Source organism: Panthera tigris, chromosome A3 (genome assembly GCF_018350195.1).
Source record: "Panthera tigris isolate Pti1 chromosome A3, P.tigris_Pti1_mat1.1, whole genome shotgun sequence".
NCBI classification, from domain to species: Eukaryota; Metazoa; Chordata; class Mammalia; order Carnivora; family Felidae; genus Panthera; species Panthera tigris.
This window is the reverse complement of record NC_056662.1, coordinates 33,226,141-33,248,252: the sequence shown is the minus strand read 5'-3', so window position 1 is coordinate 33,248,252 and position 22,112 is coordinate 33,226,141.

Here is a 22,112-nt window from a genome sequence, read left to right as displayed (position 1 = left end):
TCTTGAAAAGGAAGAACAAAACTGGTAGTATCACAATCCCAGATTTTATGATATACTACAAAGCTGGAGGACTAAAAACAGTATGGTACTGGCAGAAAAACAGACACATAGATCAAAAGAACAAAACAAAGAGCCCACAAATAAACCCAAGATTATGTGGTCGATTAATCTTTAAGAAAGGAGGCAAGAATATCAATCAGAAAAATAGTCTCTTTAACAAACGGTGTTGGGAAAACTGGACAACTATATACAAAGAATGAAACCTGACCACCTTCTAGCACAAAAATAAGAATGCGTGGCTCAGTCAGTTAAGTGTGCAACTCTTGATTCTGGCTCAGGTCATGATCTCACAGTTCTGTGAGTTTGAGCCCCCACATCAGGCTCAGTGCTGACAGCACAGAGCCTGCTTGGGATTCTCTCTCTCCATCTCTCTCTGCCCCTTCCCTGCTCCAAAGAAAAATAAATAAATAAAATAAATCAACTTAAAAAAAAAGAAGAGAACACAGGCTGTGTTCTCTACCAAAGGACATTTGGTAGAGACTGTGACATCAGCGGTAGCAACATTTTCCAGATATGTCTTCTGAGGCAAGGGAAACAAAAGCAAATATAAACTATTTGGACTATAACAAAATAAAAACGTTCTTTACAGCAAAGGAAATAATCAACAAAACTAAAAGATAACTTACTGAATGGGAAAAGATATTTGGAAATGACATATCTAATGAAGGGTTAGTATCCAAAATATGTAAAGAATTTATACAACTCAACACCAAAAAATAATCTAATTAAAACAATTAAAAACTGCATAGAGGAGGGGCACCTGGATGGTTCAGTCAGTTGATTGTCCAAATCTTGATTTCGGCTCAGGTCACTATCCTAGGGTTGTGGGATCGAGTTCCACATTGAGCTCTGCACTGAGCATGGAGCCTGCTTAAAATTCTGTCTCTTTCTCTCTCTTTCTCTCCCTCCCTCCCTCCCTCTTTTTCTCCCCCCTCCCACTCTCTCAAGTAAAAAAAAAAAAAGCGTGCAGAGAACATAGACATTTCTCCAAAGAAGACATACAAATGGCCAAAAAACACATGAAAAGATGGTCAACATCATTGACAATCAGGGAAATACAAATCAAAACTACAATGAGATACCACTTCCTACCTGTTAGAATGGCTAAAATTAAAAAAAAACACAAGAGACAAAAAGTGTTTGTGAGGATATGGAGAAAAAGGAACCCTCATGCACTATTGGTGGGAATGCAACCTTGTGGAGCCATAGTGGAAAACAATATGCACGTTCCTCAAAATATTAAAAGTAAAACTGCCATATGATCCAGTAATTCCATACTGGGTATTGATCCCAAGAATACAAAAAACACTAATTTGAAAATATATATGCACCCCTATGTTTATTGTAGCATTATGATAGCCAAATTATGGAAGTAGCCCTAAGTGTTCATTGATAGATGAATGGATAAAGATGTGGTATGTTTGTGTGTGTGTATACACATACATGTGTATATATATCTATATTCACATACATGTGTAAATATATGTATACACACACACACATATATTATATATATATATATATATATATATATATATATATATATAAAATGGAATATTACTCAGCCATAAAAAAGAATGAAATCTTGCCATTTACAACAACATAGATGGATCTAGTCAGTATAATACTAAGTGAAAAATGTCAGAAAAAGGCAAATACCATATGATTTCACTCATGTGTGTAATTCAAGGGGGAAAAAAAATGAAAAAAAAAGGCAAACCAAATCATCAGATTGTTAGCTATACGGAACAAACTGGTGGGGGAGGAGGAGTCAAGATGGCGGAACAGCATGGAAGTGTTTTGGTTCTCATGTCCATGAAAAACAGCCAGACCAACACTAAACCATCCTACACACCTAGAAAACTGACTGGAGGATTAACACAACAATCTGCACAATCTGAACCACAGAATTCAGCAGGTACATGGTGCGGAGAGGTGAACTTGGGGAGAGAGAAGCCGGCAGCAGGCAGGGAGCCACTTTTGCAGGCGGAGAGAGGACGGAAACTGGGGGTAAGGGGGAGGGAGAATACGGGAAAAGCACCTCTCCCCAAAAGCAGCTGGAGAGAAAGTGGAAAATTGGAAACAGCCACAGGGACTAAACTGAAAAGGGAGAAAGGAGAGGGTTTAAATTCCATTACGACTGTAATCAAGGGGAGCACAAAGTCTGCAACTCTGCAGCTCGATACTTGGCAGTGCTCTGGTGGGAAGCGTGAATCCCCAGGAACAGAGTGGGGTCCAGGAGGTTCTTGGGTCACATGGGGAAAAGCAGCTCCACTGCTGGAAGGATATTTGGTAGAGACTGTTGAAGCCACCTGGTCCCAGCAGACCCCAGAAAACGGCCACATTCACTGGTGCTGGAACAAAGTCGTTAAGGGTGAAGCCTGGTGCCAGATGTGTGCTGTGATTTTCCATAATCCCTGAAAAGCTGCTGCTACACTATCTCGCGAACTTTTTCTGGGGCGGGCTGGCACCTGGCCACAGTCTCGGTGCACTGGCGGCAGCAGGGTCCGGCAAGCGTTCCTGGGTACAGCCAACATTTGGCCATTGCTCGGTGAGACCCTCTTGCAGAAGGGCGGAATGGGTCAAAGCCGCAATCCTTCAGAAGAAAGGGGCCAGGGAAAACAGCCACATCTGAGACAAAACTTGGGAGAGAGGTACTGCCTGGGGCTTGGTCATGGACAGTGAAGAAGCGGGGAGTTAAAGAAAGCTGAAGACAGAGAGGACGGGTGTGGGATTGCTGATCAGGGAGAACAGAGTTCTGATACTAGAGACTGGGTAGCTGGGTGATGCAATTTTCACCATTTTCACCACTCCCGTGCATGCACATACGCACCTATGAGCGCCACAACAATCCACCCCAGTAGGCTAGCAGCGCCATCTAGTGAAGAACGGAGCCATTACACTGAGCCCTGCCCAACTGGGCCAACCTCGCTCTTTAAGAACAGAAGTCTCACCGCCTACTTAGTTTATGGGCTGTAAAGCGCTACATAGTCTGACTTCTAGGGGAAAATGAAGTAATTTCAGTCCTATTTCAATCTGTTAGCAGGTCCATCTATTCAATTTTCTTTTTTTTTTTTCTCTTTTACACTACTCTTCTTTTTCTTGAATACAAAAAGAAAAAATTCATTTTTATTTTCAATTTTTATTAAAAATATTTTTCTTTATATTTTCTACTATATTTTTTGCTTTTATGTAAATTTTTTCAAATTCGATTTTACTTTCATCATTTTATTTTAGTCTACTACAGTGTATTCACTTTTTCAAATTTTCAAACAATTTCCTTATTTTCTCTATTTTTCTTTTTCTTTTCTTTTTCTTGAATACAGAAAGAGAAAAAATTCATTTTTATATTTAATTTTTATTAAAATATTTTTCTTTAATTTTTTTCTACTATATTCTTCACTTTTGTGTAAACTTTTTCAAATTCTATTTTACTCCCATCATCTCATTTAATCTACTTCAGTGTATTCATTTTTTCAAATCCTCAAATGTTTTCCTTTTTTTTTCCCCTTTTTTTCTCTAACCACTTTCAAACCCAGACCAAAACACACCTAGGATCAACCATCACTTACTAGATTTTGTGTGTGTGTCTGTTTGTGTGTTTAATTTTTTAATTTTAATATTTTTTTAATTTTAATATTTTTAATTTTACTTTTTCTACCTCATTAATTCCTTTTCTGACTTCAAAATGACAAAACGAAGGAATTCACCCCAAAAGAAAGAGCATGAAGAAACAACAGCTAGGGATTTAACCAACACAAATACAAGCAAGATGTCTGAACCAGAATTTAGAATCACGATAATAAAAATACTAGCTGGAGTCGAAAATAGATTAGAATCCCTTTCTACAGAGATAAAAGAAGTAAAAAATAGAATGAAATTAAAAATTCTATAACTGAGCCACAATCACGGATGGATGCATCAGCGGCAAGGATGGATGAGGGAGAACAGAGAATCAGCAATATAGGGGACAAACTTATACAGAATAATGAAACAGAAAAAAAGAGAGAGATTAAGGCAAAAGAGCATGGTTTAAGAATTAGAGAAATCAGTGACTCATAAAAAAGGAACAACATCAGAATTATAGGGGTCCCAGAAAAGGAAGAGAGAGAAATAGGGGTAGAAGGGTTATGTGAGCAAATCATAACAGAAAACTTTCCTAACCTGGGGAAAGACACAGACATCAAAATCCAGGAAGCACAGAGGAACCCCATTAGATTCAACAAAAACCGACCATCCACAAGGCATATCATAGTCAAATTCACAAAGTACTCAGGTAAGGAGAGAATCATGAAAGCAGCAAGGGATAAAGTCCCTAACCTACAAGGAAAGACAGATCAGGATTGCAGCAGACCTATCCACAGAAACTTGGCAGGCCAGCAAGGAGTGGCAGGATATATTCAATGTGCTGAATCAGAAAAATATGCAGCCAAGAATTCTTTATCCAGCAAGGCTGTCATTCAAAATAGAAGGAGAGATAAAAGCTTCCCAGGCAAACAAAAATTAAAGGAATTTGTGACCACTAAACCAGCCCTGCAAGAAATTTTAAGGGGGACTCTCTGAGGGGAGAAAAGATGAAAAAATATATATATATGTAATATATATGTATACACACACACACACACACACACACACACACACTCTATCCATCTTGTGAACTTTTTCTGGGGTGGGCTGGCACCTGGCCGCAGTCTTGGGGCACCGGCAGCAGCAGGGTCCTGCAAGCATTCCTGGGTGCGGCCAACATTTGGCCATTGCTCGGTGAGACCCTCTTGCAGAGGGGAAGAACAGGTCAAAGCCGCAGTCCTTTATATATATACATAAATATATATATAAATATATATTTACATACATATAAATTATATATATATTATATTTATATATTACAAATATAATATGTAAATATAATAATTTATATATTATATAATTATATATAATATATAAATTATTATATATAATTATATATATACATAAATTTATATATATATAATTATATATTATAAATATAATATATAAATATAATATAATTATAAATATATTATATATTTATTATTTATAATGTATATATTTATATTACATATAAATATATATAAATATATAAAAATATATATAAATATATAAATTATATATATATATATATAAAAATACCAAAAGGAACAAAGATTAGAAAGGACCAGAGAACACCACCGGAAACTCCAACTCTACGAGCATCATAATGACAATAAATTCCTTTCAGTACTCACTCAAAACATCAGTGGACTCAATGCTCCAATCAAAAGACATAGGGTAACAGAATGGATAAGAAAACAAGACCCATCTATATGCTGTTTACAACAGACCCACTTTAGACCTAAAGAAACCTTCAGGTTGGAAATAAGGGGATGGAGAACCATCTATCATGCTAATGGTCAACAAAACAAAGCCCGAGTAGCCATACTTATATCAGACAACCTAGACTTTAAAATAAAGACTGTATCAAGAGATGCAGAAGGGCATTATATCATAATCAAGGGGTCTATCCACCAAGAAGACCTAACAATTGTAAACAATGATGTGCCAAATGTGAGAGCACCCAAATACATAAATCAATTAATCACAAACATAAAGAAACTCATTGATAGTAATACCATGATAGGAGACTTCAACACCCCGCTCACAGCAATGGACAGATCATCTAATCAAAAAATCAACAAGGAAACAATGGCTTTGACACACAGGACCAGATGGATTTAACAGATGTATTCAGAACATTTCATCCTAAAGCAGCAGAATATACATTCTTCTCCAGTGCACATGGAACGTTCTCCAGAATAGACCATATACTGGGAGACAAATCAGCCCTAAGATCGAGATCATACCGTGCATATTTTCAGGCCACAATGCTATGAAACTCGAAATCAACCACAAGAAAAAATTTGGAAAGGTAACAAATACTTGGGAGACTGAAGAACATCCTACTAAAGAATGAACAGGCTAACCAAGAAGTTAAAGAGGAAATTAAAAAGTATATGGAAGTCAATGAAAATGATAACACCACAAACCAAGACCTCTGGAAGGCAGCAAAGGCGGTCATAAGAGGAAAGTATATAGCAATCCAGGCCTTCCTAAAGAAGGAAGAAAGATCTCAGATACACAACCTAACCTTACACCTTAAGGAGCTGGAAAAAGAATAGCAAATAAAACCTCAAATCAGCAGAAGGCAGGAAATAATAAATATTAGAGCAGAAATTAATGCTACCGAAACAAACAAACAAAAAAAAAACCCAATAGAACAGATTAATGAAACCAGAAGCTGGTTCTTTGAAAGAATTAACAAAATTGATAAACCACTAGCCAGTTTGATCAAAAAGAAAAAGGAAAGGACCCAAATAAATAAAATCAAGAATGAAAGAGAGATCACAACCAACACAGCAGAAATAAAAACAATAATAAGAGAATATTATGAGCAATTATATGTCAATAAAATGTGCAATCTGGAAGAAATGGACAAATTCCTAGAAACATATACACTACCAAAACTGAAACAGGAAGAAATAGAAAATTTGAACAGACCCATAGCCAGTAAGGCAATTGAATTAGTAATCAAAAATCTGCCAAAAAACAAGAGTCCAGAGCCAGATAGGTTTCCAGGGGGAATTCTACCAAACATTTAAGGAAGAGTTAACATCTATCCTCTTGAAGGTGTTCCAAAAAATAGAAATGGAAGGAAAACTTCCAAACTCTTTCTATGAAGCCAGCATTACCCTGATTCCAAAACCAGACAGAGACCCCACTAAGCAGGAGAACTATAGACCAATTTCCCTGATGAATATGGATGGAAAATTCCTCAACAAGATATTAGCCAACTGGATCCAACAATACATTAAAAAAATTATTCACCACAACCAAGTGGGATTTATACCTGGGATGCAGGGCTGGTTCAATATCTGCGAAACAATTAATGTGATTCATCACATTAATAAAAGAAAGGACAAGAACCACATGATTCTCTCAATAGATGCAGAGAAAGCATTTGACAAAATACAGCATTCTTTCTTGATAAAAACCCTCAAGAAAGTAGGGATAGAAGGAGCATACCTTGAGATCATAAAAGCCATATATGAATGACCCAACGCTAATATCATTCTCAATGGGGAAAGACTGAGAGGTTTCCCCCAAAGGTCAGGAACAAGACAGTGATGTCCACTCTCACCACTGTCATTCAACATAGTATTGGAAGTCTTAGCCTCTGCAATCGGACAACAGAAAGAAATAAAAGGCATCCAAATCGGCCAGGAGGAGGTCAAATTTTCACTCTTTGCAGATGACATGATAGTCTATATGGAAAACCCAAAGGAGTCCACCAACAAACTGCTAGAATTTATTCATAAATTCAGCAAATTTGCAGGATATAAAGTCAACGCACAGAAATTGGTTGCATTCCTATACACTAACAATGAAGCGACAGAGAAATCAAGGAATCGATCCCATTTATAGCTGCACAAAAAACCATAAAATACCTCGGAATAAATCTAACCAAAGAGGTGAAAAATCTATACACTGAAAACTATAGGAAGCTTATGAAAGAAATGGAAGAAGACACACAAAAAATGGAAAAAGATTCCATGTTCCTGGATAGGAAGAACAAATATTGTTAAAATGTCGATACTACCCAAAGCAATCTACATATTCAATGCAGTCCCTATCAAAATAACACCAGCATTCTTCACAGAGCTAGAACAAAGAATCCTAAAATCTGTATGGAACCAGAAAGACCCCGATCTTGAAAAAGATCTTGAAAGCGATCTTGAAAAAGAAAACCAAAGTAGGACATATCACAATCCCAGACTTCAAGCTGTACTACAAAGCTGTAATCATCAAGACAGTATGGTACTGGCACGAGAACAGACACTCAGATCAATGGAACAGAATAGAGAACCCAGAAATGGACCCACAAACGTATGGCTAACTAATCTTACACAGAGCAGAAAAGAATATCCAATGGAATAAAGACAGTCTCTTTAGCAAGTGGTGCTGGGAAAACTGGACAGGGACATGCAGAAGAATGAACCTGAACCAGTTTCTTACACCATACACAAAAATAAACTCAAAATGGATGAAAGACCTAAATGTAATACAGGAAGCCATCAAAATCCTCGAGGAGAAACCAGACAAAAACCTCTTTGATCTTGGCCGCAGCAACTTCTTACTCAACACATCTCTGGAGGCAAGGGAAACAAAAGCAAAAATGAACTACTGGGACCTCATCAAAATAAAAAGCTTCTGCACAGCGAAGGAAACAATCAGCAAAACTAAAAGGCAACCAATGGAATTGGAGAAGATATTTGCAAACAACATATCAGATAAAAGGTTAGTATCCAAAATCTATAAAGAACTTATCAAACTCAACACCCAAAAAACAAATAATCCAGTGAAGAGATGGGCAAAAGACATGAATAGACACTTCTCCAAAGAAGACATCCAGATGGGCAACTGACTCATGAAAAAATGCTCAACATCACTCATCATCAGGGAAATACAAATCAAAACCACAATGAGATACCACGTTACACCTGTCAGAATGGCTACCATTAACAACTCAGGCAACAACAGATGTTGGCAAGGATGCGGAGAAAGAGGATCTCTTTTGCATTGTTGGTGGCAATGCAAGCTGGTGCAGCCACTCTGGAAAACAGTATGGAGGTTCCTCAAAAAACTAAAAATAGAACTACCCTGTGACCCAGCAATTTCACTACTAGGCATTTATTCAAGGGATACAGGTGTGCTGTTTCGAAGGGACACATGCACCCCCATGTTTATAGTAGCCCTATCAACAATAGCCAAAGAATGGAAAGAGCCCAAATGTCCATCGAGGGATGAATGGATAAAGAAGATGTTGTATATATATACAATGGAGTATTATTACTCAGCAATCAAAAAGAATGAAACCTTGCAATTTGCAACAACATGGATGGAACTGGAGGGTATTATGCTAAGTGAAATTAGTCAGAGAAAGATAAAAATCATATGACTTCTGAGATGTCAAAAGAGACAAAAGAGATGAACATAAGGGAAGGGAAACAAAAATAATATAAAAACAGGGAGAGGAGCAAAACAGAAGAGACTCATAACTATGGAGAACAAACTGAGGGTTATGGGAAGGGTTGTGGAAAGGGGGGATGGGCTAAATGGGTAAGGGGCACTAAGGAATCTACTCCTGAAATCATTGTTGCAATATATACTAACTAATTTGGATGTAAATTTAAAAAAATAAAAAATAAAACAAGTTAAAAAAAAAAAAAGAACTGGTGGTTACCAGAGGGGAAGTAGGTGGGGGATGGGTAAAACAGGTGATGGGCATTAAGACTACACTTATCATAAGGAACACTGTGTAATTTGTCAATCTGAGTCCCATGGTATTATCTGAGATTTACTGGTTTGTTCAAAGAGTAAAAGCAGAGCATTTCCTAGAAAGTCAGAATAAAGTCAGGTAAAATCTCGAGCAGAGATTAAGTATGTCCCTGGAAGACTGACAGTGTCGCAGGAGGTTCACAGCAATCACATTCAAGGTGGAACCAATGGTCTCTGAGGGAATGAATTTTCTTGTGTTTTTCTGTATACAGTTTGATTAGGTAAAGACAGAGAATCTGGCTCATGGAAGGATGTAAATCTCAATGACTTTCCAATGGACAAACTGGTTTATTCACAGTTCATTTTCCCCAAAATCCATTTCAGTGTGAATAGACCAAATTACCTTGGAAATGCCTTCTTCAGTCTTCAGTTGGTTCTGTAGCTACCTATCATTTACTCTCCCAATTCCCTTCCCCATAGGAATGACTAAAATATGAACATGATATAATCGGTACAAGTATTAATATTATAGATATATAATAATTATATTTATACCAATATAATAGTATTGATAACATTATTTTCCCTTAGCAGGTTCTTCAGAAAAAATTCAGACAGAAATTTTAAAACATTATATCTATAGCTCAGTTGGTGATATTCTGTCTAAGCATTATTTCTGTTCAGTTTAGAATCAGAAATGTTGGGGTGCCTGGGTGGCTCAGTCTGTTAAACCTAACTCTTGATTTCAGCTCAGGTCATGATCTCATAGTTCATGAGATTGAGCCCTGCGTTGGGCTCTGTGCTGATGGCATGGAGCCTGCTTGGGATTCTGTCTCTCCCTCTCCCTCTGCTCCTCCCCTGCTATCTCTCTCTCTCTCTCTATCTATCTATCTATCTCTCAAAATAAGTAAATAAACATTTTAAAAAAGAATCAGAAGTGTCATTGCCTATTAAAATTGCAATAGCAATAATTAATTTTCTAATTCAGAAAACCTATTAATTATTGCTTCTATAGTTTACCTATGGCTATTGTTCATATATAAATATTAACAATAATATAATAACAGTAGTATATGCAATTTCAAAATTTAATTTTTTTCCTCTCTTGGGTAAGGGCCTTGATGCCACAAACTCTTTTTTTGTCTATTTCTTGTAACCATATTTTCTGTCTTGGCTTCTAGCATATATAGTGAGCCATTTTTAAGGTGGTATAGGGGCAAAGCCTCACCTATGAAAATGAGTGGGGTGTACCTGTTTCATCAAATGCATAGCTCAAATCTATTATTTGGTCTCCTTTATATTGTCTCCTAATTCTGAAATGTTATTTCCACAAAAATTAACAGATTTTATAGAATGCTTGAAGTCAAATACAGCATTCTTTTGGTAATGTAGGTATCAAATGACTTTTTTTAAAAAGATCTTTTTGGGGCGCCTGGGTGGCTCAGTCGGTTGAGCGACCGACTTCGGCTCAGGTCACGATCTCACGGTTCGTGAGTTCGAGCCCCGTGTCGGGCTCTGGGCTGATGGCTCAGAGCCTGGAGCCTGCTTCCGATTCTGTGTCTCCCTCTCTCTCTGCCCCTCCCCCATTCATGCTCTGTCTCTCTCTGTCCCAAAAATAAATAAACGTTAAAAAAAAATTAAAAAAAAAGATCTTTTCTTTCCTCTACAAGCCAGATGAATAAAAAAGAGATAAAATCAGGGAAGGCTGACAATCAAGTATTTTGAAAGAGAAAAAGGTAAGTAAAAAAGCAAATACATGCTGGCTCTTAGTAGCTCACTTACAAAAATGAAGGCTCCCGTGCATTCCTGGAAATAAGAAAAACATTTTATAGCCTTGGTTTTGCTGTGACCTCTCCCTAGTCTTGAACAGGCATGGGAGTAAGTTCCCAAACTCCACTCCTCTTCAAGTTTACATGGGGCCACTTTTTGACCAGTCCTCATTCCCATAAAAGACTGTCCCAATATGTACATTTTATAAATATACTCATTAAATTTGTAGGACTTTCTAACTTAGACCAACTGCCCTATAAATTTTAACTAGACATAAACACAAAAAAGTCATTTTAGCATTTTGATATAAGTGGTCATCAAACCAAAAAGAAAATGCATTTCTTGTTAAACCTATTTCCACACAGGGATGGCCTGCTATTTTGGATATATTGTGATGCATATATTGGAGGAGAGGAAAGGGCTCCATATATCTTCCCGCTTAACATCACTACTATGGATGAATTTGAGGGAAGAGAACCAGACATATAAGGATGGCATGTTACAATATAATGTAACTTCTGATACCCTAAAAAATTTCTTCAATGATTTGTCCTTAAGATGTCTTGTCCACCTACTATTATTACACAACACCTCATGTCCTTGTTCTCAGCTTCTCCTTGGGAATTCACACATCTATTCCCATAGCAGCTGTGTATTATATGATGGGACGAGGTGCAATAACTTGTCATTGGAACATGAAGAAAACATTTGTGTGGCAGCTGACATTAAGCCCACGGTGTTTTATTTTCTTTTAGAGGTTATAGTCTAGTCACTGTAAAATGATTAGCAGAAGCTGGACACCTGCTTTGAAAATAAATTCCTGGACTTTCTATGGGAAGAACTAGACTGTCTGTAGAAAGCCTCTAGGCATGAATAAGCTTGATTAAGAACTGAATTCTGCCTTAGTGTTTGAAAGGCTGGTTGTGTCTAATAGTATGCTTCATAGTTAAAGGTATGCTGTCAGACGTATTAGTCTCGTACCAATGAAGTAGATAAGGTCACTCTGTTATTTGTATTTCTCAAATTCTGTCCCTATGACCAGTCCTTCTGTAACTGCTGCTTGTAGGGCTCATTAGACTTGATGTTTTTCCCCCTTTCTTTGTGAATTTGACATTGCAGCTGACCTATTCTACCTATGACAGTTCTGAGTTCAGTCTTTTATGCTCTACAATAATTGTGACTACTTACACACACTTTTTACAAACTATGAACTCTTTTAAGTACCTAGTGAATACTTCTATAATCCTTACAGCATCCATATGAAGTAATATTATTTGCATCACTATTTGAGGAAACTGAGGTACAGAGGCCCAAGTCAAGACATTAACAACCACCTCTTTTCCAACCATCAACATGCATTTTTATGGATTTAAGACAAAAGTATATAAATCTTTAATCTGACCATTCTTTGGAATACTGGATCATGAAATATTTCTGTGATGACCTGGGCAACACTAACATTTCATCCTGGGCAAAGAAAAGTGAGTCACACACACAAATCCACATACAGGATACGAGCCAGAAGAGAGAACTGAGGTAGGAGTCCTTGGAGGAGATAATCTCAGCAATAGGGGGTGAAGAGTGTGAGGGTGAAAGGGGATAGTAAGTAATACAAATGCAACAGAGAGACCAGTTCAAAGAGCAGAAATCAGTTAGTTGCCAAAGACACTAATGCAGTACTTGCCTTTCCTACTTCAATGAATGAGTTCCTTGAAAAAAAGGTAGTGTCCCTATTTCAATGTCTCACTTCCCCTCCTCAGTATTTCGTAAGATAACTCCAAAGACTTTGCCTTTATGAATCAAATGAAAACACACACACACACGCAGCACAAGAGTGCTTTGTAAATTATACAGTACCATTCTAAAGGTTTCCTGTGATCACAGTAATTAGGTTGGAAGAAGTTTCCTTTGAGTTTTAGACTTATAATAAACTGAAGGCATGGATTAGTAGAGAAGAAGTGGCTGACAACATGTTGGTTTTATAGCACAGTCCTTCCAAGCTAACATAGCTTCTATTCATGGTGAATCCTTTGCTTTACGTGGAGCTTATGGATATAAAAATAAGGAGGATCCAAACAAAAATATGACCAGATGCCAATTCCTTCAGAGCCTCTGGGGGAATAGGAAGGTAGGAACCCCATACTTCTTAGTTCAGGCTGCTACAAAAAAATTTATTTCTCCTGGTTCTGGAGACCAGGAGTTCAAGATCAGGGTGCCAGCCTGGTCAGATACTGGTGAGTACCCTCCAGCAGGTTTCAGAATGTCTACTTCCTGCTGTACCTCCCAATGCTGGAAAGAGGATAAGAGAACTCTCTAGGATCCATTTTATAAAGGCATTAGTCCCATTCATGGGGATTCTAACTTCACGGCCTAATTATCTCCCAAAGGCCCACCTCCTAATACCGTCATACTAGGTTTAGGATGTCAGTCTATGAGCTTGGGAGGGAGATAAACTTTCAATTCATAACACCATAGAAGATTTTCATGGCTTCTGGTCATGGCTCTTGGTCATGCTTCTCTTCCGATATTACCTTCTTCCCCTTGGCTTTCCATATTTTTATTCAGAACACTTGAAAGTTGGTCTACTTTCTGAACTTGTAGAGTTAATTTTTTCAGTCTTCAGTGCCAGATACAGATAGGTTGCTGAGAAGAGGAATGAGAGCCCTTTCACAAATATTTTGTGAATTCCGCAAATGTTCATCCTTTGAATCGGAGTCAGTGTTTTTCCATACTGCTAAGCACCATGTCTGTGTTCTTGAGATACCCACTGATTGTTGATAATTAGCATCCAGAAAGTTACATGTAAGGTGGAAATGCTTGTTTTTCAGAACACTATCATGTCACATAACCCATATAGCCTGGAAGAAATTATATTCTAATTTAAATTATGGGGAAATTATTTCTTAAATTTCCCCTCTTTCCCCTAAGGGTTTTCTGTTGCTTTGTTTTAATAGCACCAAAGAACCATTTAGAGCATTTTTCAGCCCAGATGAGAGATTCAAGTCATTGAGTGCAGAGGTATAGGGTCTTATCAACAAAATTAGCACTTTTTCCCTTGTCCCACACATCAGCATGTTTTGCTCTGTCTCCATTTATGCAAATTTTCTTTTACAATACTAAAGTGAAAGTTTTAAATATCTCTTTTTAAAAATTATTTTTAGACTTATTCCAGACACTCTGGAGCTTTGTTATTCTGAATGGCATTTTTTTTCTATTATAATTTCTACTTGGTTGTTGCTGGTGTACATCTTTGTGGTACAGACCTTGGTGAGCAGCATCAACATCACCTGGAAAATTCTTAGAAAGTCCCAACCCCTAGCATCACTCTGCACCTAGTCAATCAGACGTTCTCTTTCCACAAACCTTCAGCTGATTCACATGGACATAAAAGCTGAGAAATGTTAGTACAGAGAAACTTGACTTAGAGAATGGTTCTCTTAATTTTCTACTAGAAAGAAAAACTTCCATAGCAGAATGGAGTCTGTGGTCCAATTGTCCCTCAGCACTTTCTCTTCTGCTCTGTCTTTGCTATCTCAGATCTATTCTTGAATCCCCTCCATGGGATTTTTCTAGGAAAATGCACTTTTAAAATCTATATGGGATTGCAGATTTTTAGTCCTATGAGATATTGCTTGTCATCTGATTTCACATGCATTGTATAAATTTTTCTCAACTTCTTAGATATTTCAGAGTCTCTATTTCCTAAAACTTTTATTTAATAACTTATTTTTATAATATTAATGGGATATGTGAAAGAAGGAATATACATGAGAGTCCAGCAGCCATCTGGAATCAGAAGTCTTCTAAATATATTAAATCCAGTAAAGTCAATGCAATCAAATAATGTTCTTTTTAGTTCCTAAAGCAATAATTTTAGAATTATATGCTACCTTGTCTAGTTAATATTGATTTTATATATATATCAGTTGTGTTGAATTTATACTGAAACTCTCCTTAAAATTCCAGATCATATTCAGGCAAAAGAATTTTGATTAAAAGCTTTTTAGATTTTGACTAATAATTCCAAATTGTCTCAGGAAACTAAACCTTGATGATGATGATGATGATGATGACGACGATGAGGATGATAATGATTTTGGTATTTTAAGCTAAGTTAGCCATGTCACATTATTGGTCATTCCATCTAATGGAGAAGTAAGGATAATGATGCTCACTTTCTCCATGATTAGATTGATGTGATCTACATAGAACTCATACTCTTCTGTCCAGATATTTCTGAGATTTACTTATTGACCATTTATTTTTGTAAATTCTTATTCTGAGTACAACTTATAAATCAGTACTATCCATACTCATTTTCCAATTCTTATTTGGGACAAAAAAAGCTTTGGACCTCTTATAGGTTTTGACTCTGGTATTGGAAATGACTACCAGTCATAATATTTGTCATAATATTAGAACAATTATTTTTGAAAATTAGAATAGTTATCCATATAATAGTGTCATTAAATTTGTAGCTTAAGAACAGACTTGCTTTGCCTTTTTAAGAGGGGTATAATTGAGGGGCACCTGGCTGACTCAGTTGGAAGAGCATGTGACTCTTGATCTCAGGTTCATGAGTTTAAGCCCCACATTAGCTTTAGAGATTATTTTTAAACAGTACATAATCTTTAAGAAAAAAAAAAAAGAGGAGAGCAATTGAAATTGCCTGGAAATTACATTTTTAAATTTTTATTTAAAAATTTTTTATGTTTGTTTACTTTTGAGAGAGAGAAAAAGACAGAGTGGGAGCAGGGGAGGGGCAGAGTGGGAGGGAGACACAGAATCCAAAGCAGGCTCCAGGCTCTGAGCTGTGTAGGGCTCGAACCCACAAACCACAAGATCATGACCCAAGCAGAAGTCAGACGCTTAACCAACTGAGCCACCCAGGCGCCCCATCTGGAAATTAATTTTAACATTAGGTATGATCAAGGGCTTGTATTACACTTATAAATAATAATAGCAGAGAATGGCTACAAACTACTATTCTAGCAGAGTGTTTCTCCTTCTCCGTCTTAAATGTGTATGCAGATCACTTGGGGATCTTGTTAAACTAGAGATTCTGATTTTCTGTGTCTAGACTACAGCCTGGGGTTTTGTGTTTCAATAAGCTCCCAGGTTATTACTAATGCTGCTGGCCCACACTGCACACTTTGAGAGTAAAGCTGAAGAGCAGTGGTTCTGAGTGTGGGCTCCCTGGAGGCAATGTGCATTTTAATAAGCACTGGAGTGATTTTGATATACCCTAAATCTTAAAAACTCTGCTCTAACAATAGAAGTATTTATGTTCTCAAGACCCCAATCCAACTGTTCACCCTTCATTAAAGATGAAAGAAAGCAAAGACATCATCCAATGTCCATAAATGAATGCCTTAAAATAGTTGTTCTATGGGACAAGGAAGAAGTTAGTTTTCCTTGCCAAACAGTTTCTCCTTGAAGTAACTTTAATGCTATCATGGAGGAGCATGTTATTCACCTCTCCTTATGGCATGTATAGAAATAAATAAAGACTGGGATTGCTTTACTGTAGCATGACATGTCCCACTATGGAGATAGGATGCTTAACTTCTTTATTAAAATTTTTTTAATGTTTATTTATTATTGAGAGACAGAGAGACACAGAATGTGAGCAGGGGAGGGGCAGAGAGAGGAGGAGACACAGAACCCGACGCAGGCTCTAGGCTCTGAGCTGTCAGGACAAAGCCCAACGTGGGGCTTGAACTCACAAACTGTGAGATCATGACCTGAGCCAAAGTCGGTCACCTAACCAACTGAGCCACCCAGGCGCCCCTAGGACCCTTACTTCTTACACCTCCATTGCATTGGAACATAGGCATTAAGATTTCACAAGGTACACATTAGATGTTAGAGGGTATATCTTAATGGGAGAAGAGAACAAGTATAATTATTGCATAATTATAAATTATCTCCACATAACACATAATAAATAAGCATATTATAAAATACAATATATAAAGGGCCTGGTGCATTACTTTTGCTTTTTTATAAACAATCCACTAAGGCTTTCTTTTTTCCTCAAAAGCTTTGGTGGAAAATTGCAATATTGGCAAAAGTTTCTGAAAAAATATTTTGGAGGCAGTTTGCTTAGACTACTCTCCAAAAACAACACAGAGATAGGTTTGTACAGGGCCCAAATACAGGTAGCTACCTCAATTAACCCATTGTCTCATCTCCAAGGCAGCTGAAAGAGGAGAGGGCAACTCAGGAAAGGGGCCCAGCTCACTCTTGCACATTCATTTTAATAAAGTTCACAGAAAGGTGAGGAGCTTTAGAATTATCAGTAGAGTAGGGGAAGATGGAAAAAGATGCAAATGAGACCAAAGCCTGTACTCAGGAACCCCAAATTCAAAGTCATTAGAAACTTGGGGCATTAAGGAATATCTTCAAATGGGCAGTAGCCATAGACTTGCCCAGGGTCACTAGGCAACCTCTCATGATTTATTTGTCCAGTTTCTATGAAATATCCACGCTAATCAGAGAATGGAACAGATGGGCACAAATGGACCCATTTCTAGTTTTATAATTGCTTTGATCATGAAGTATTCTTCTTTCAACCATTAGCAGCAGGGCAGTCAAAGCAGTTTTCAACCTGACCTCTTCATCTTACCTATGCTTTTCCACTTAATTCAAGATAAGGTTGATGGGCCACAGGTCCAGAAAAATCATGGAGGTTTTCATTTTTGAGCCATAGAAATAAGTCAACTTCCTCTTTGCTCCTACTCAAAATAGGCTCTTCTCTTCTTCCATTAAGATCCACCTTCTTACATCCAGTATGTATTTTTTTTAGAATTGTAACTATGTCCTCCAAAACAATTTAACATGTAGAAATAAAGATCCTATCTTCAGAATGAGACATGTCATGCTACAATAAAGCAGTCCCAATCTTAAGAGAAGTAAATCAACCAAATGGCAAAAAGTCTGATTCAGAGATCTGTGATAATTTTTATGACAAATTGCATTTTCCAAAGATCACAGAAAAATATTTTCTATCTCACATACTCTTACAGCGAGACTTCTACCCTCCTCCCATTGAGAAGTGGGATTCTACATTTCTTCTCCTTAAATGTGGCTTGTGACTTTGACCAAAGTAAAGCAAGGTGACTTCCAATGCTAGTTCATAAGAAGTGATACAGGTTCTGCCTGGATCTTTTTGGGTACCTGTTCTTGGAACACAACCACTATGCTGTGAGAAAGCCCAACAAGCAGCCACATGAAGGGCACCTGTGTAGGTGCTTCAGGCCAATAAGCCTGTTGAGAGCTCACATTAGCCACCAGACAGGTGAGTAAGTGAGCCTGTTGATGATTTAAGCTCCCGGCCATCAAGTCACCCCCAGCCTTTGGAGATTCAAAGTTGAAGTCCCAAGTATCAAAGAAACACAATGTCTCACTCTGCTTTTTCCAAATTCCTGACTCACAGAATGGATGAGCCTAATGATATGATTGTTGCTTTATTGGGTAGTCTGTCATGCAGCCATGCTAGCTGGAAGAGTCCTTTTCTGTAAAAGACACTCAAATACACACAAAATGCGTTTACAGGGAAGTGGCTGGCATTTACCATGTAAAGTTTTTCTTTCTCTTCACAGTGTTTCCTACACTTCTACAAAAGAAAGCTATTTCAAAAATTATATGTTGCCCCATTCCTTTAACTCACTGTTAGTTCCTGGTCTGATCAGATAATATGGTGACTACAGTTGGTGGCTCCAAAAGGCTGTGGGAAAACCATAAATCTTAGGATTTATCTCACCTTTAACATGGTTTCACCCTCAGTCATACTGATAAAAACGTACCTAGTGCAGAGGCATGAATACATTCCAAATCAAGATATTCCAGATTCTTTGCAGGACCAGGCTCACTCTTTGAAAGCGGTTGCATGGCTTGGCATGGGCCTTGATTAAGGGGTGGGCTAAGCTCTGACACAGTACAGCTTCCTCATGGCCTGTTTTCCCTCCCAAACTTTATCCAGAATGATGACTGCCAAACAGGCCATCAGGATTTGTTCAATGCTTGCTGCTCACATGTTACATCCAGATCCAAGTTCGTCATGTGATTGGAAGGAGATGTTATGAAACATAGACTTTATGTTTACATTTAGCTCCATATGGACTAGCATGGAGATTTCTCTGGCATAACTTGTTCTTTCACATCTGTGGAGCAGCAGTGAGCTGACTGTTCCCTACAGATCAAGACTGGTGAATATGTTTGGATAAAAATCAAAGGACTATTTTGGATACCTTAGACTTGAAAAATATTTAGAGGCATCCTCTCTGTGCTAATACAATCATTGAAGGAGATGATGCAGTAGGATACAGAGGAGTTTAGAAATGTGTTTGTAGGAAACAACAGCAATGTTTTTAAAGAAGTAATTGCTGCTAAATACCCTCAACTCGCAGAACATTTAGGTGGTTCTGGCTAATGTCAGAGAGGGGTGGGTCTCATAAAAGCACCAGGAGAGATTATAAGGGAAAACATACATGAAGAAAAGAGAAAAATTAAGTATTTATAAAGTATTCATAAATAAGATAAAGAATCATAATACCAAAAATGTGAAAGGAATATTGGAGTAAAGTGGGAGAAGACTGGCCACATATGGTCCCATCCAGGTATGGTGCTAAGACTTTCTTTATCACATGGGTGATATCTCTTTTTATTAAGAGCCCCATCCTTTGCTTTTGTATTTACAAATAACTGAGCTCTTAAAAACAGTGGGAGCCCAAGAGTTTGTTTACTTGGGATTTAGTGAAATTTCAAAATAGGGCCAAGTATTTTTGCTGAAAGAACCATAGGCTTGTAGTTGGCAACTCTGATGGGCCCTGGTGAGTATCTTCACTGACCAGATGCTGTAAGTTCTTACGTGATTGGCTATGGGATGATCTGCATGCATTGGCTCTACTTCCACATGGCTTCCCAGAGCTAGCCAGAAGAAAGACTTCCATCTGGAAACGGATTTATCGAATCCTCTTGTTGCCTCTGGGCCATTCCCCCATCTCCTTAGTCACTGGTTCTCAGTTCCACAGGCTAGCAGCACCAGCTTCAGCTGGGAATTAGTTAAAAATGCAAATTCTTGAGTGTCACATCAGATTTACCTCAGAAACTATAGAGATAGGCCCACACAGCCTGTATTTTAGTGACTCATCCAAGCAATTCTAACACATGTTAAAGCACCATTGTCTCAACTCATGCATGACTTTCTGTCAGCCCAGGTAACTCATGGGTTAGGTTTGGGGGAAAGGCCAGGAGCAAGTCCATCAGCCTCTTCCTCTCCATGTTATCCATACACTGTTCCTGCCAGGGCCTCTTCTTTGGCAGTTTAGGAGCCCAGACTGGAAGTCAATACAACTGAGTCTTTCTCTTTATTCTATTTTTTTTTAAAGCAATCCTAATTCTCCTTGAGATAGTGTGATTTCATCTGACTAAGGAGGGGAGAGGGTCAGTAAAAAGGAAGTGCAGAAAAGAAAAAAAGAAAACACTTTTAGATACGATCTCTAAATGAGATGATGTGATGACATGATATTAGATTATACAGTCCATCTAATTTAACATCTGTTTATTTTTAGCAGGTATGTCACATATGGGGGAAGATATACCTTTATATAAATAAGAATCAATAAAATAAATTTTCCTATGCTTTGTGCCTAGTCCATATAAATGATATTACTATTTTTTTAATATTTTTAAAATTTTGTTAATGTTTGTTTATTTTTGAGAGAGAGAGAGAGAGAGAGAGAGAGAGAAAACAAACGAGTCAGGGAGGGGCAGAGACAGAGGGAGACACAGAATCTGAAGCAGTCTCCAGGCTCCCACCTGTCAGCACAGAGCCCAACATGGGGCTCGAACCCATGAACCATGAGATCATGACCTGAGCCAAAGTTGGATGCTTAACCGACTGAGCCACGCAGGTGCCCCCCAAAATATATTTTTAAAATTTTTTTAATGTGTGTTTATTTTTGAGAGAGTGACAGAGTGATGGGGGGGAGGGGCAGAGAGAGAGAGAGAGAGAAACACAGAATCCGAAGCAGGCTCCAGGCTCCCAGCTGTCAGCACAAAGCCCCATGCAGGGCTCGAACCCATGAACCGTGAGATCATCATCTGAGCTGAAACCAAGAGTCAGACACTTAACCGACTGAGCCACCCAGGTGCCCCTAAGTGATATTACTATTAAGATGATATTAGAGATTCTTTATTTTTATTAGAAGTTATAAATGTTAACTTGATCTATAAATGTTAAATCATTTGTCCTAAAGCTTCTATCCCTCTAGAGTATATAAGAATATAAGAAATGACTCTCAGAATGGTCAGCCTGAAGGCATTAAAACTATTTCACTGTTCTTCAGCTTCTAGTATAGTAAGCTCCTGCCATAAAAATGCAATAATCAGAATTTGCATTTATAGTTTAACTTCAGTTGCCACCTCCTGTTAGAGACAGGTCAATGCTTCCTCAAAAGTCATATTCAGTCACAATACTCTTGGTTCAAACATTTATGTCTATTATATAGGAAAGGAAAGTTGTATATGTGTATGTGGTGGTGGTGGTGGTGGTGGTGGTGGTGTGTGTGTGTGTGTGTGTGTGTGTGTTCATCTCCCTTTCTCTATCATCTTTTTCTTTCCCTTCTTCATTTACACATGTTTATATTGCTTCTACCCTACTAAACTAAGATACAGTAAGATAAAATCAGATCCTTTTCTCCTGAACCCTGTTCTGAGACTTCTACTCTCTATATCTTCACTGAAAAATGTTAATGTGACGTATAGTCTGAGGGAAGCCTATTGTGTAGAAATAGCTCCTTATAATTATTTTGGTTCTAAATAATATTCCATTAATTAGGGTTGCAAGTTCAAAAGCCACATTATTTTTATAATGTCAAGTGCTCCTTTCAAAATTTATTTTTTATACATAAAGCTATTTTTGTGACAACTCCAATCACCTGCACTGT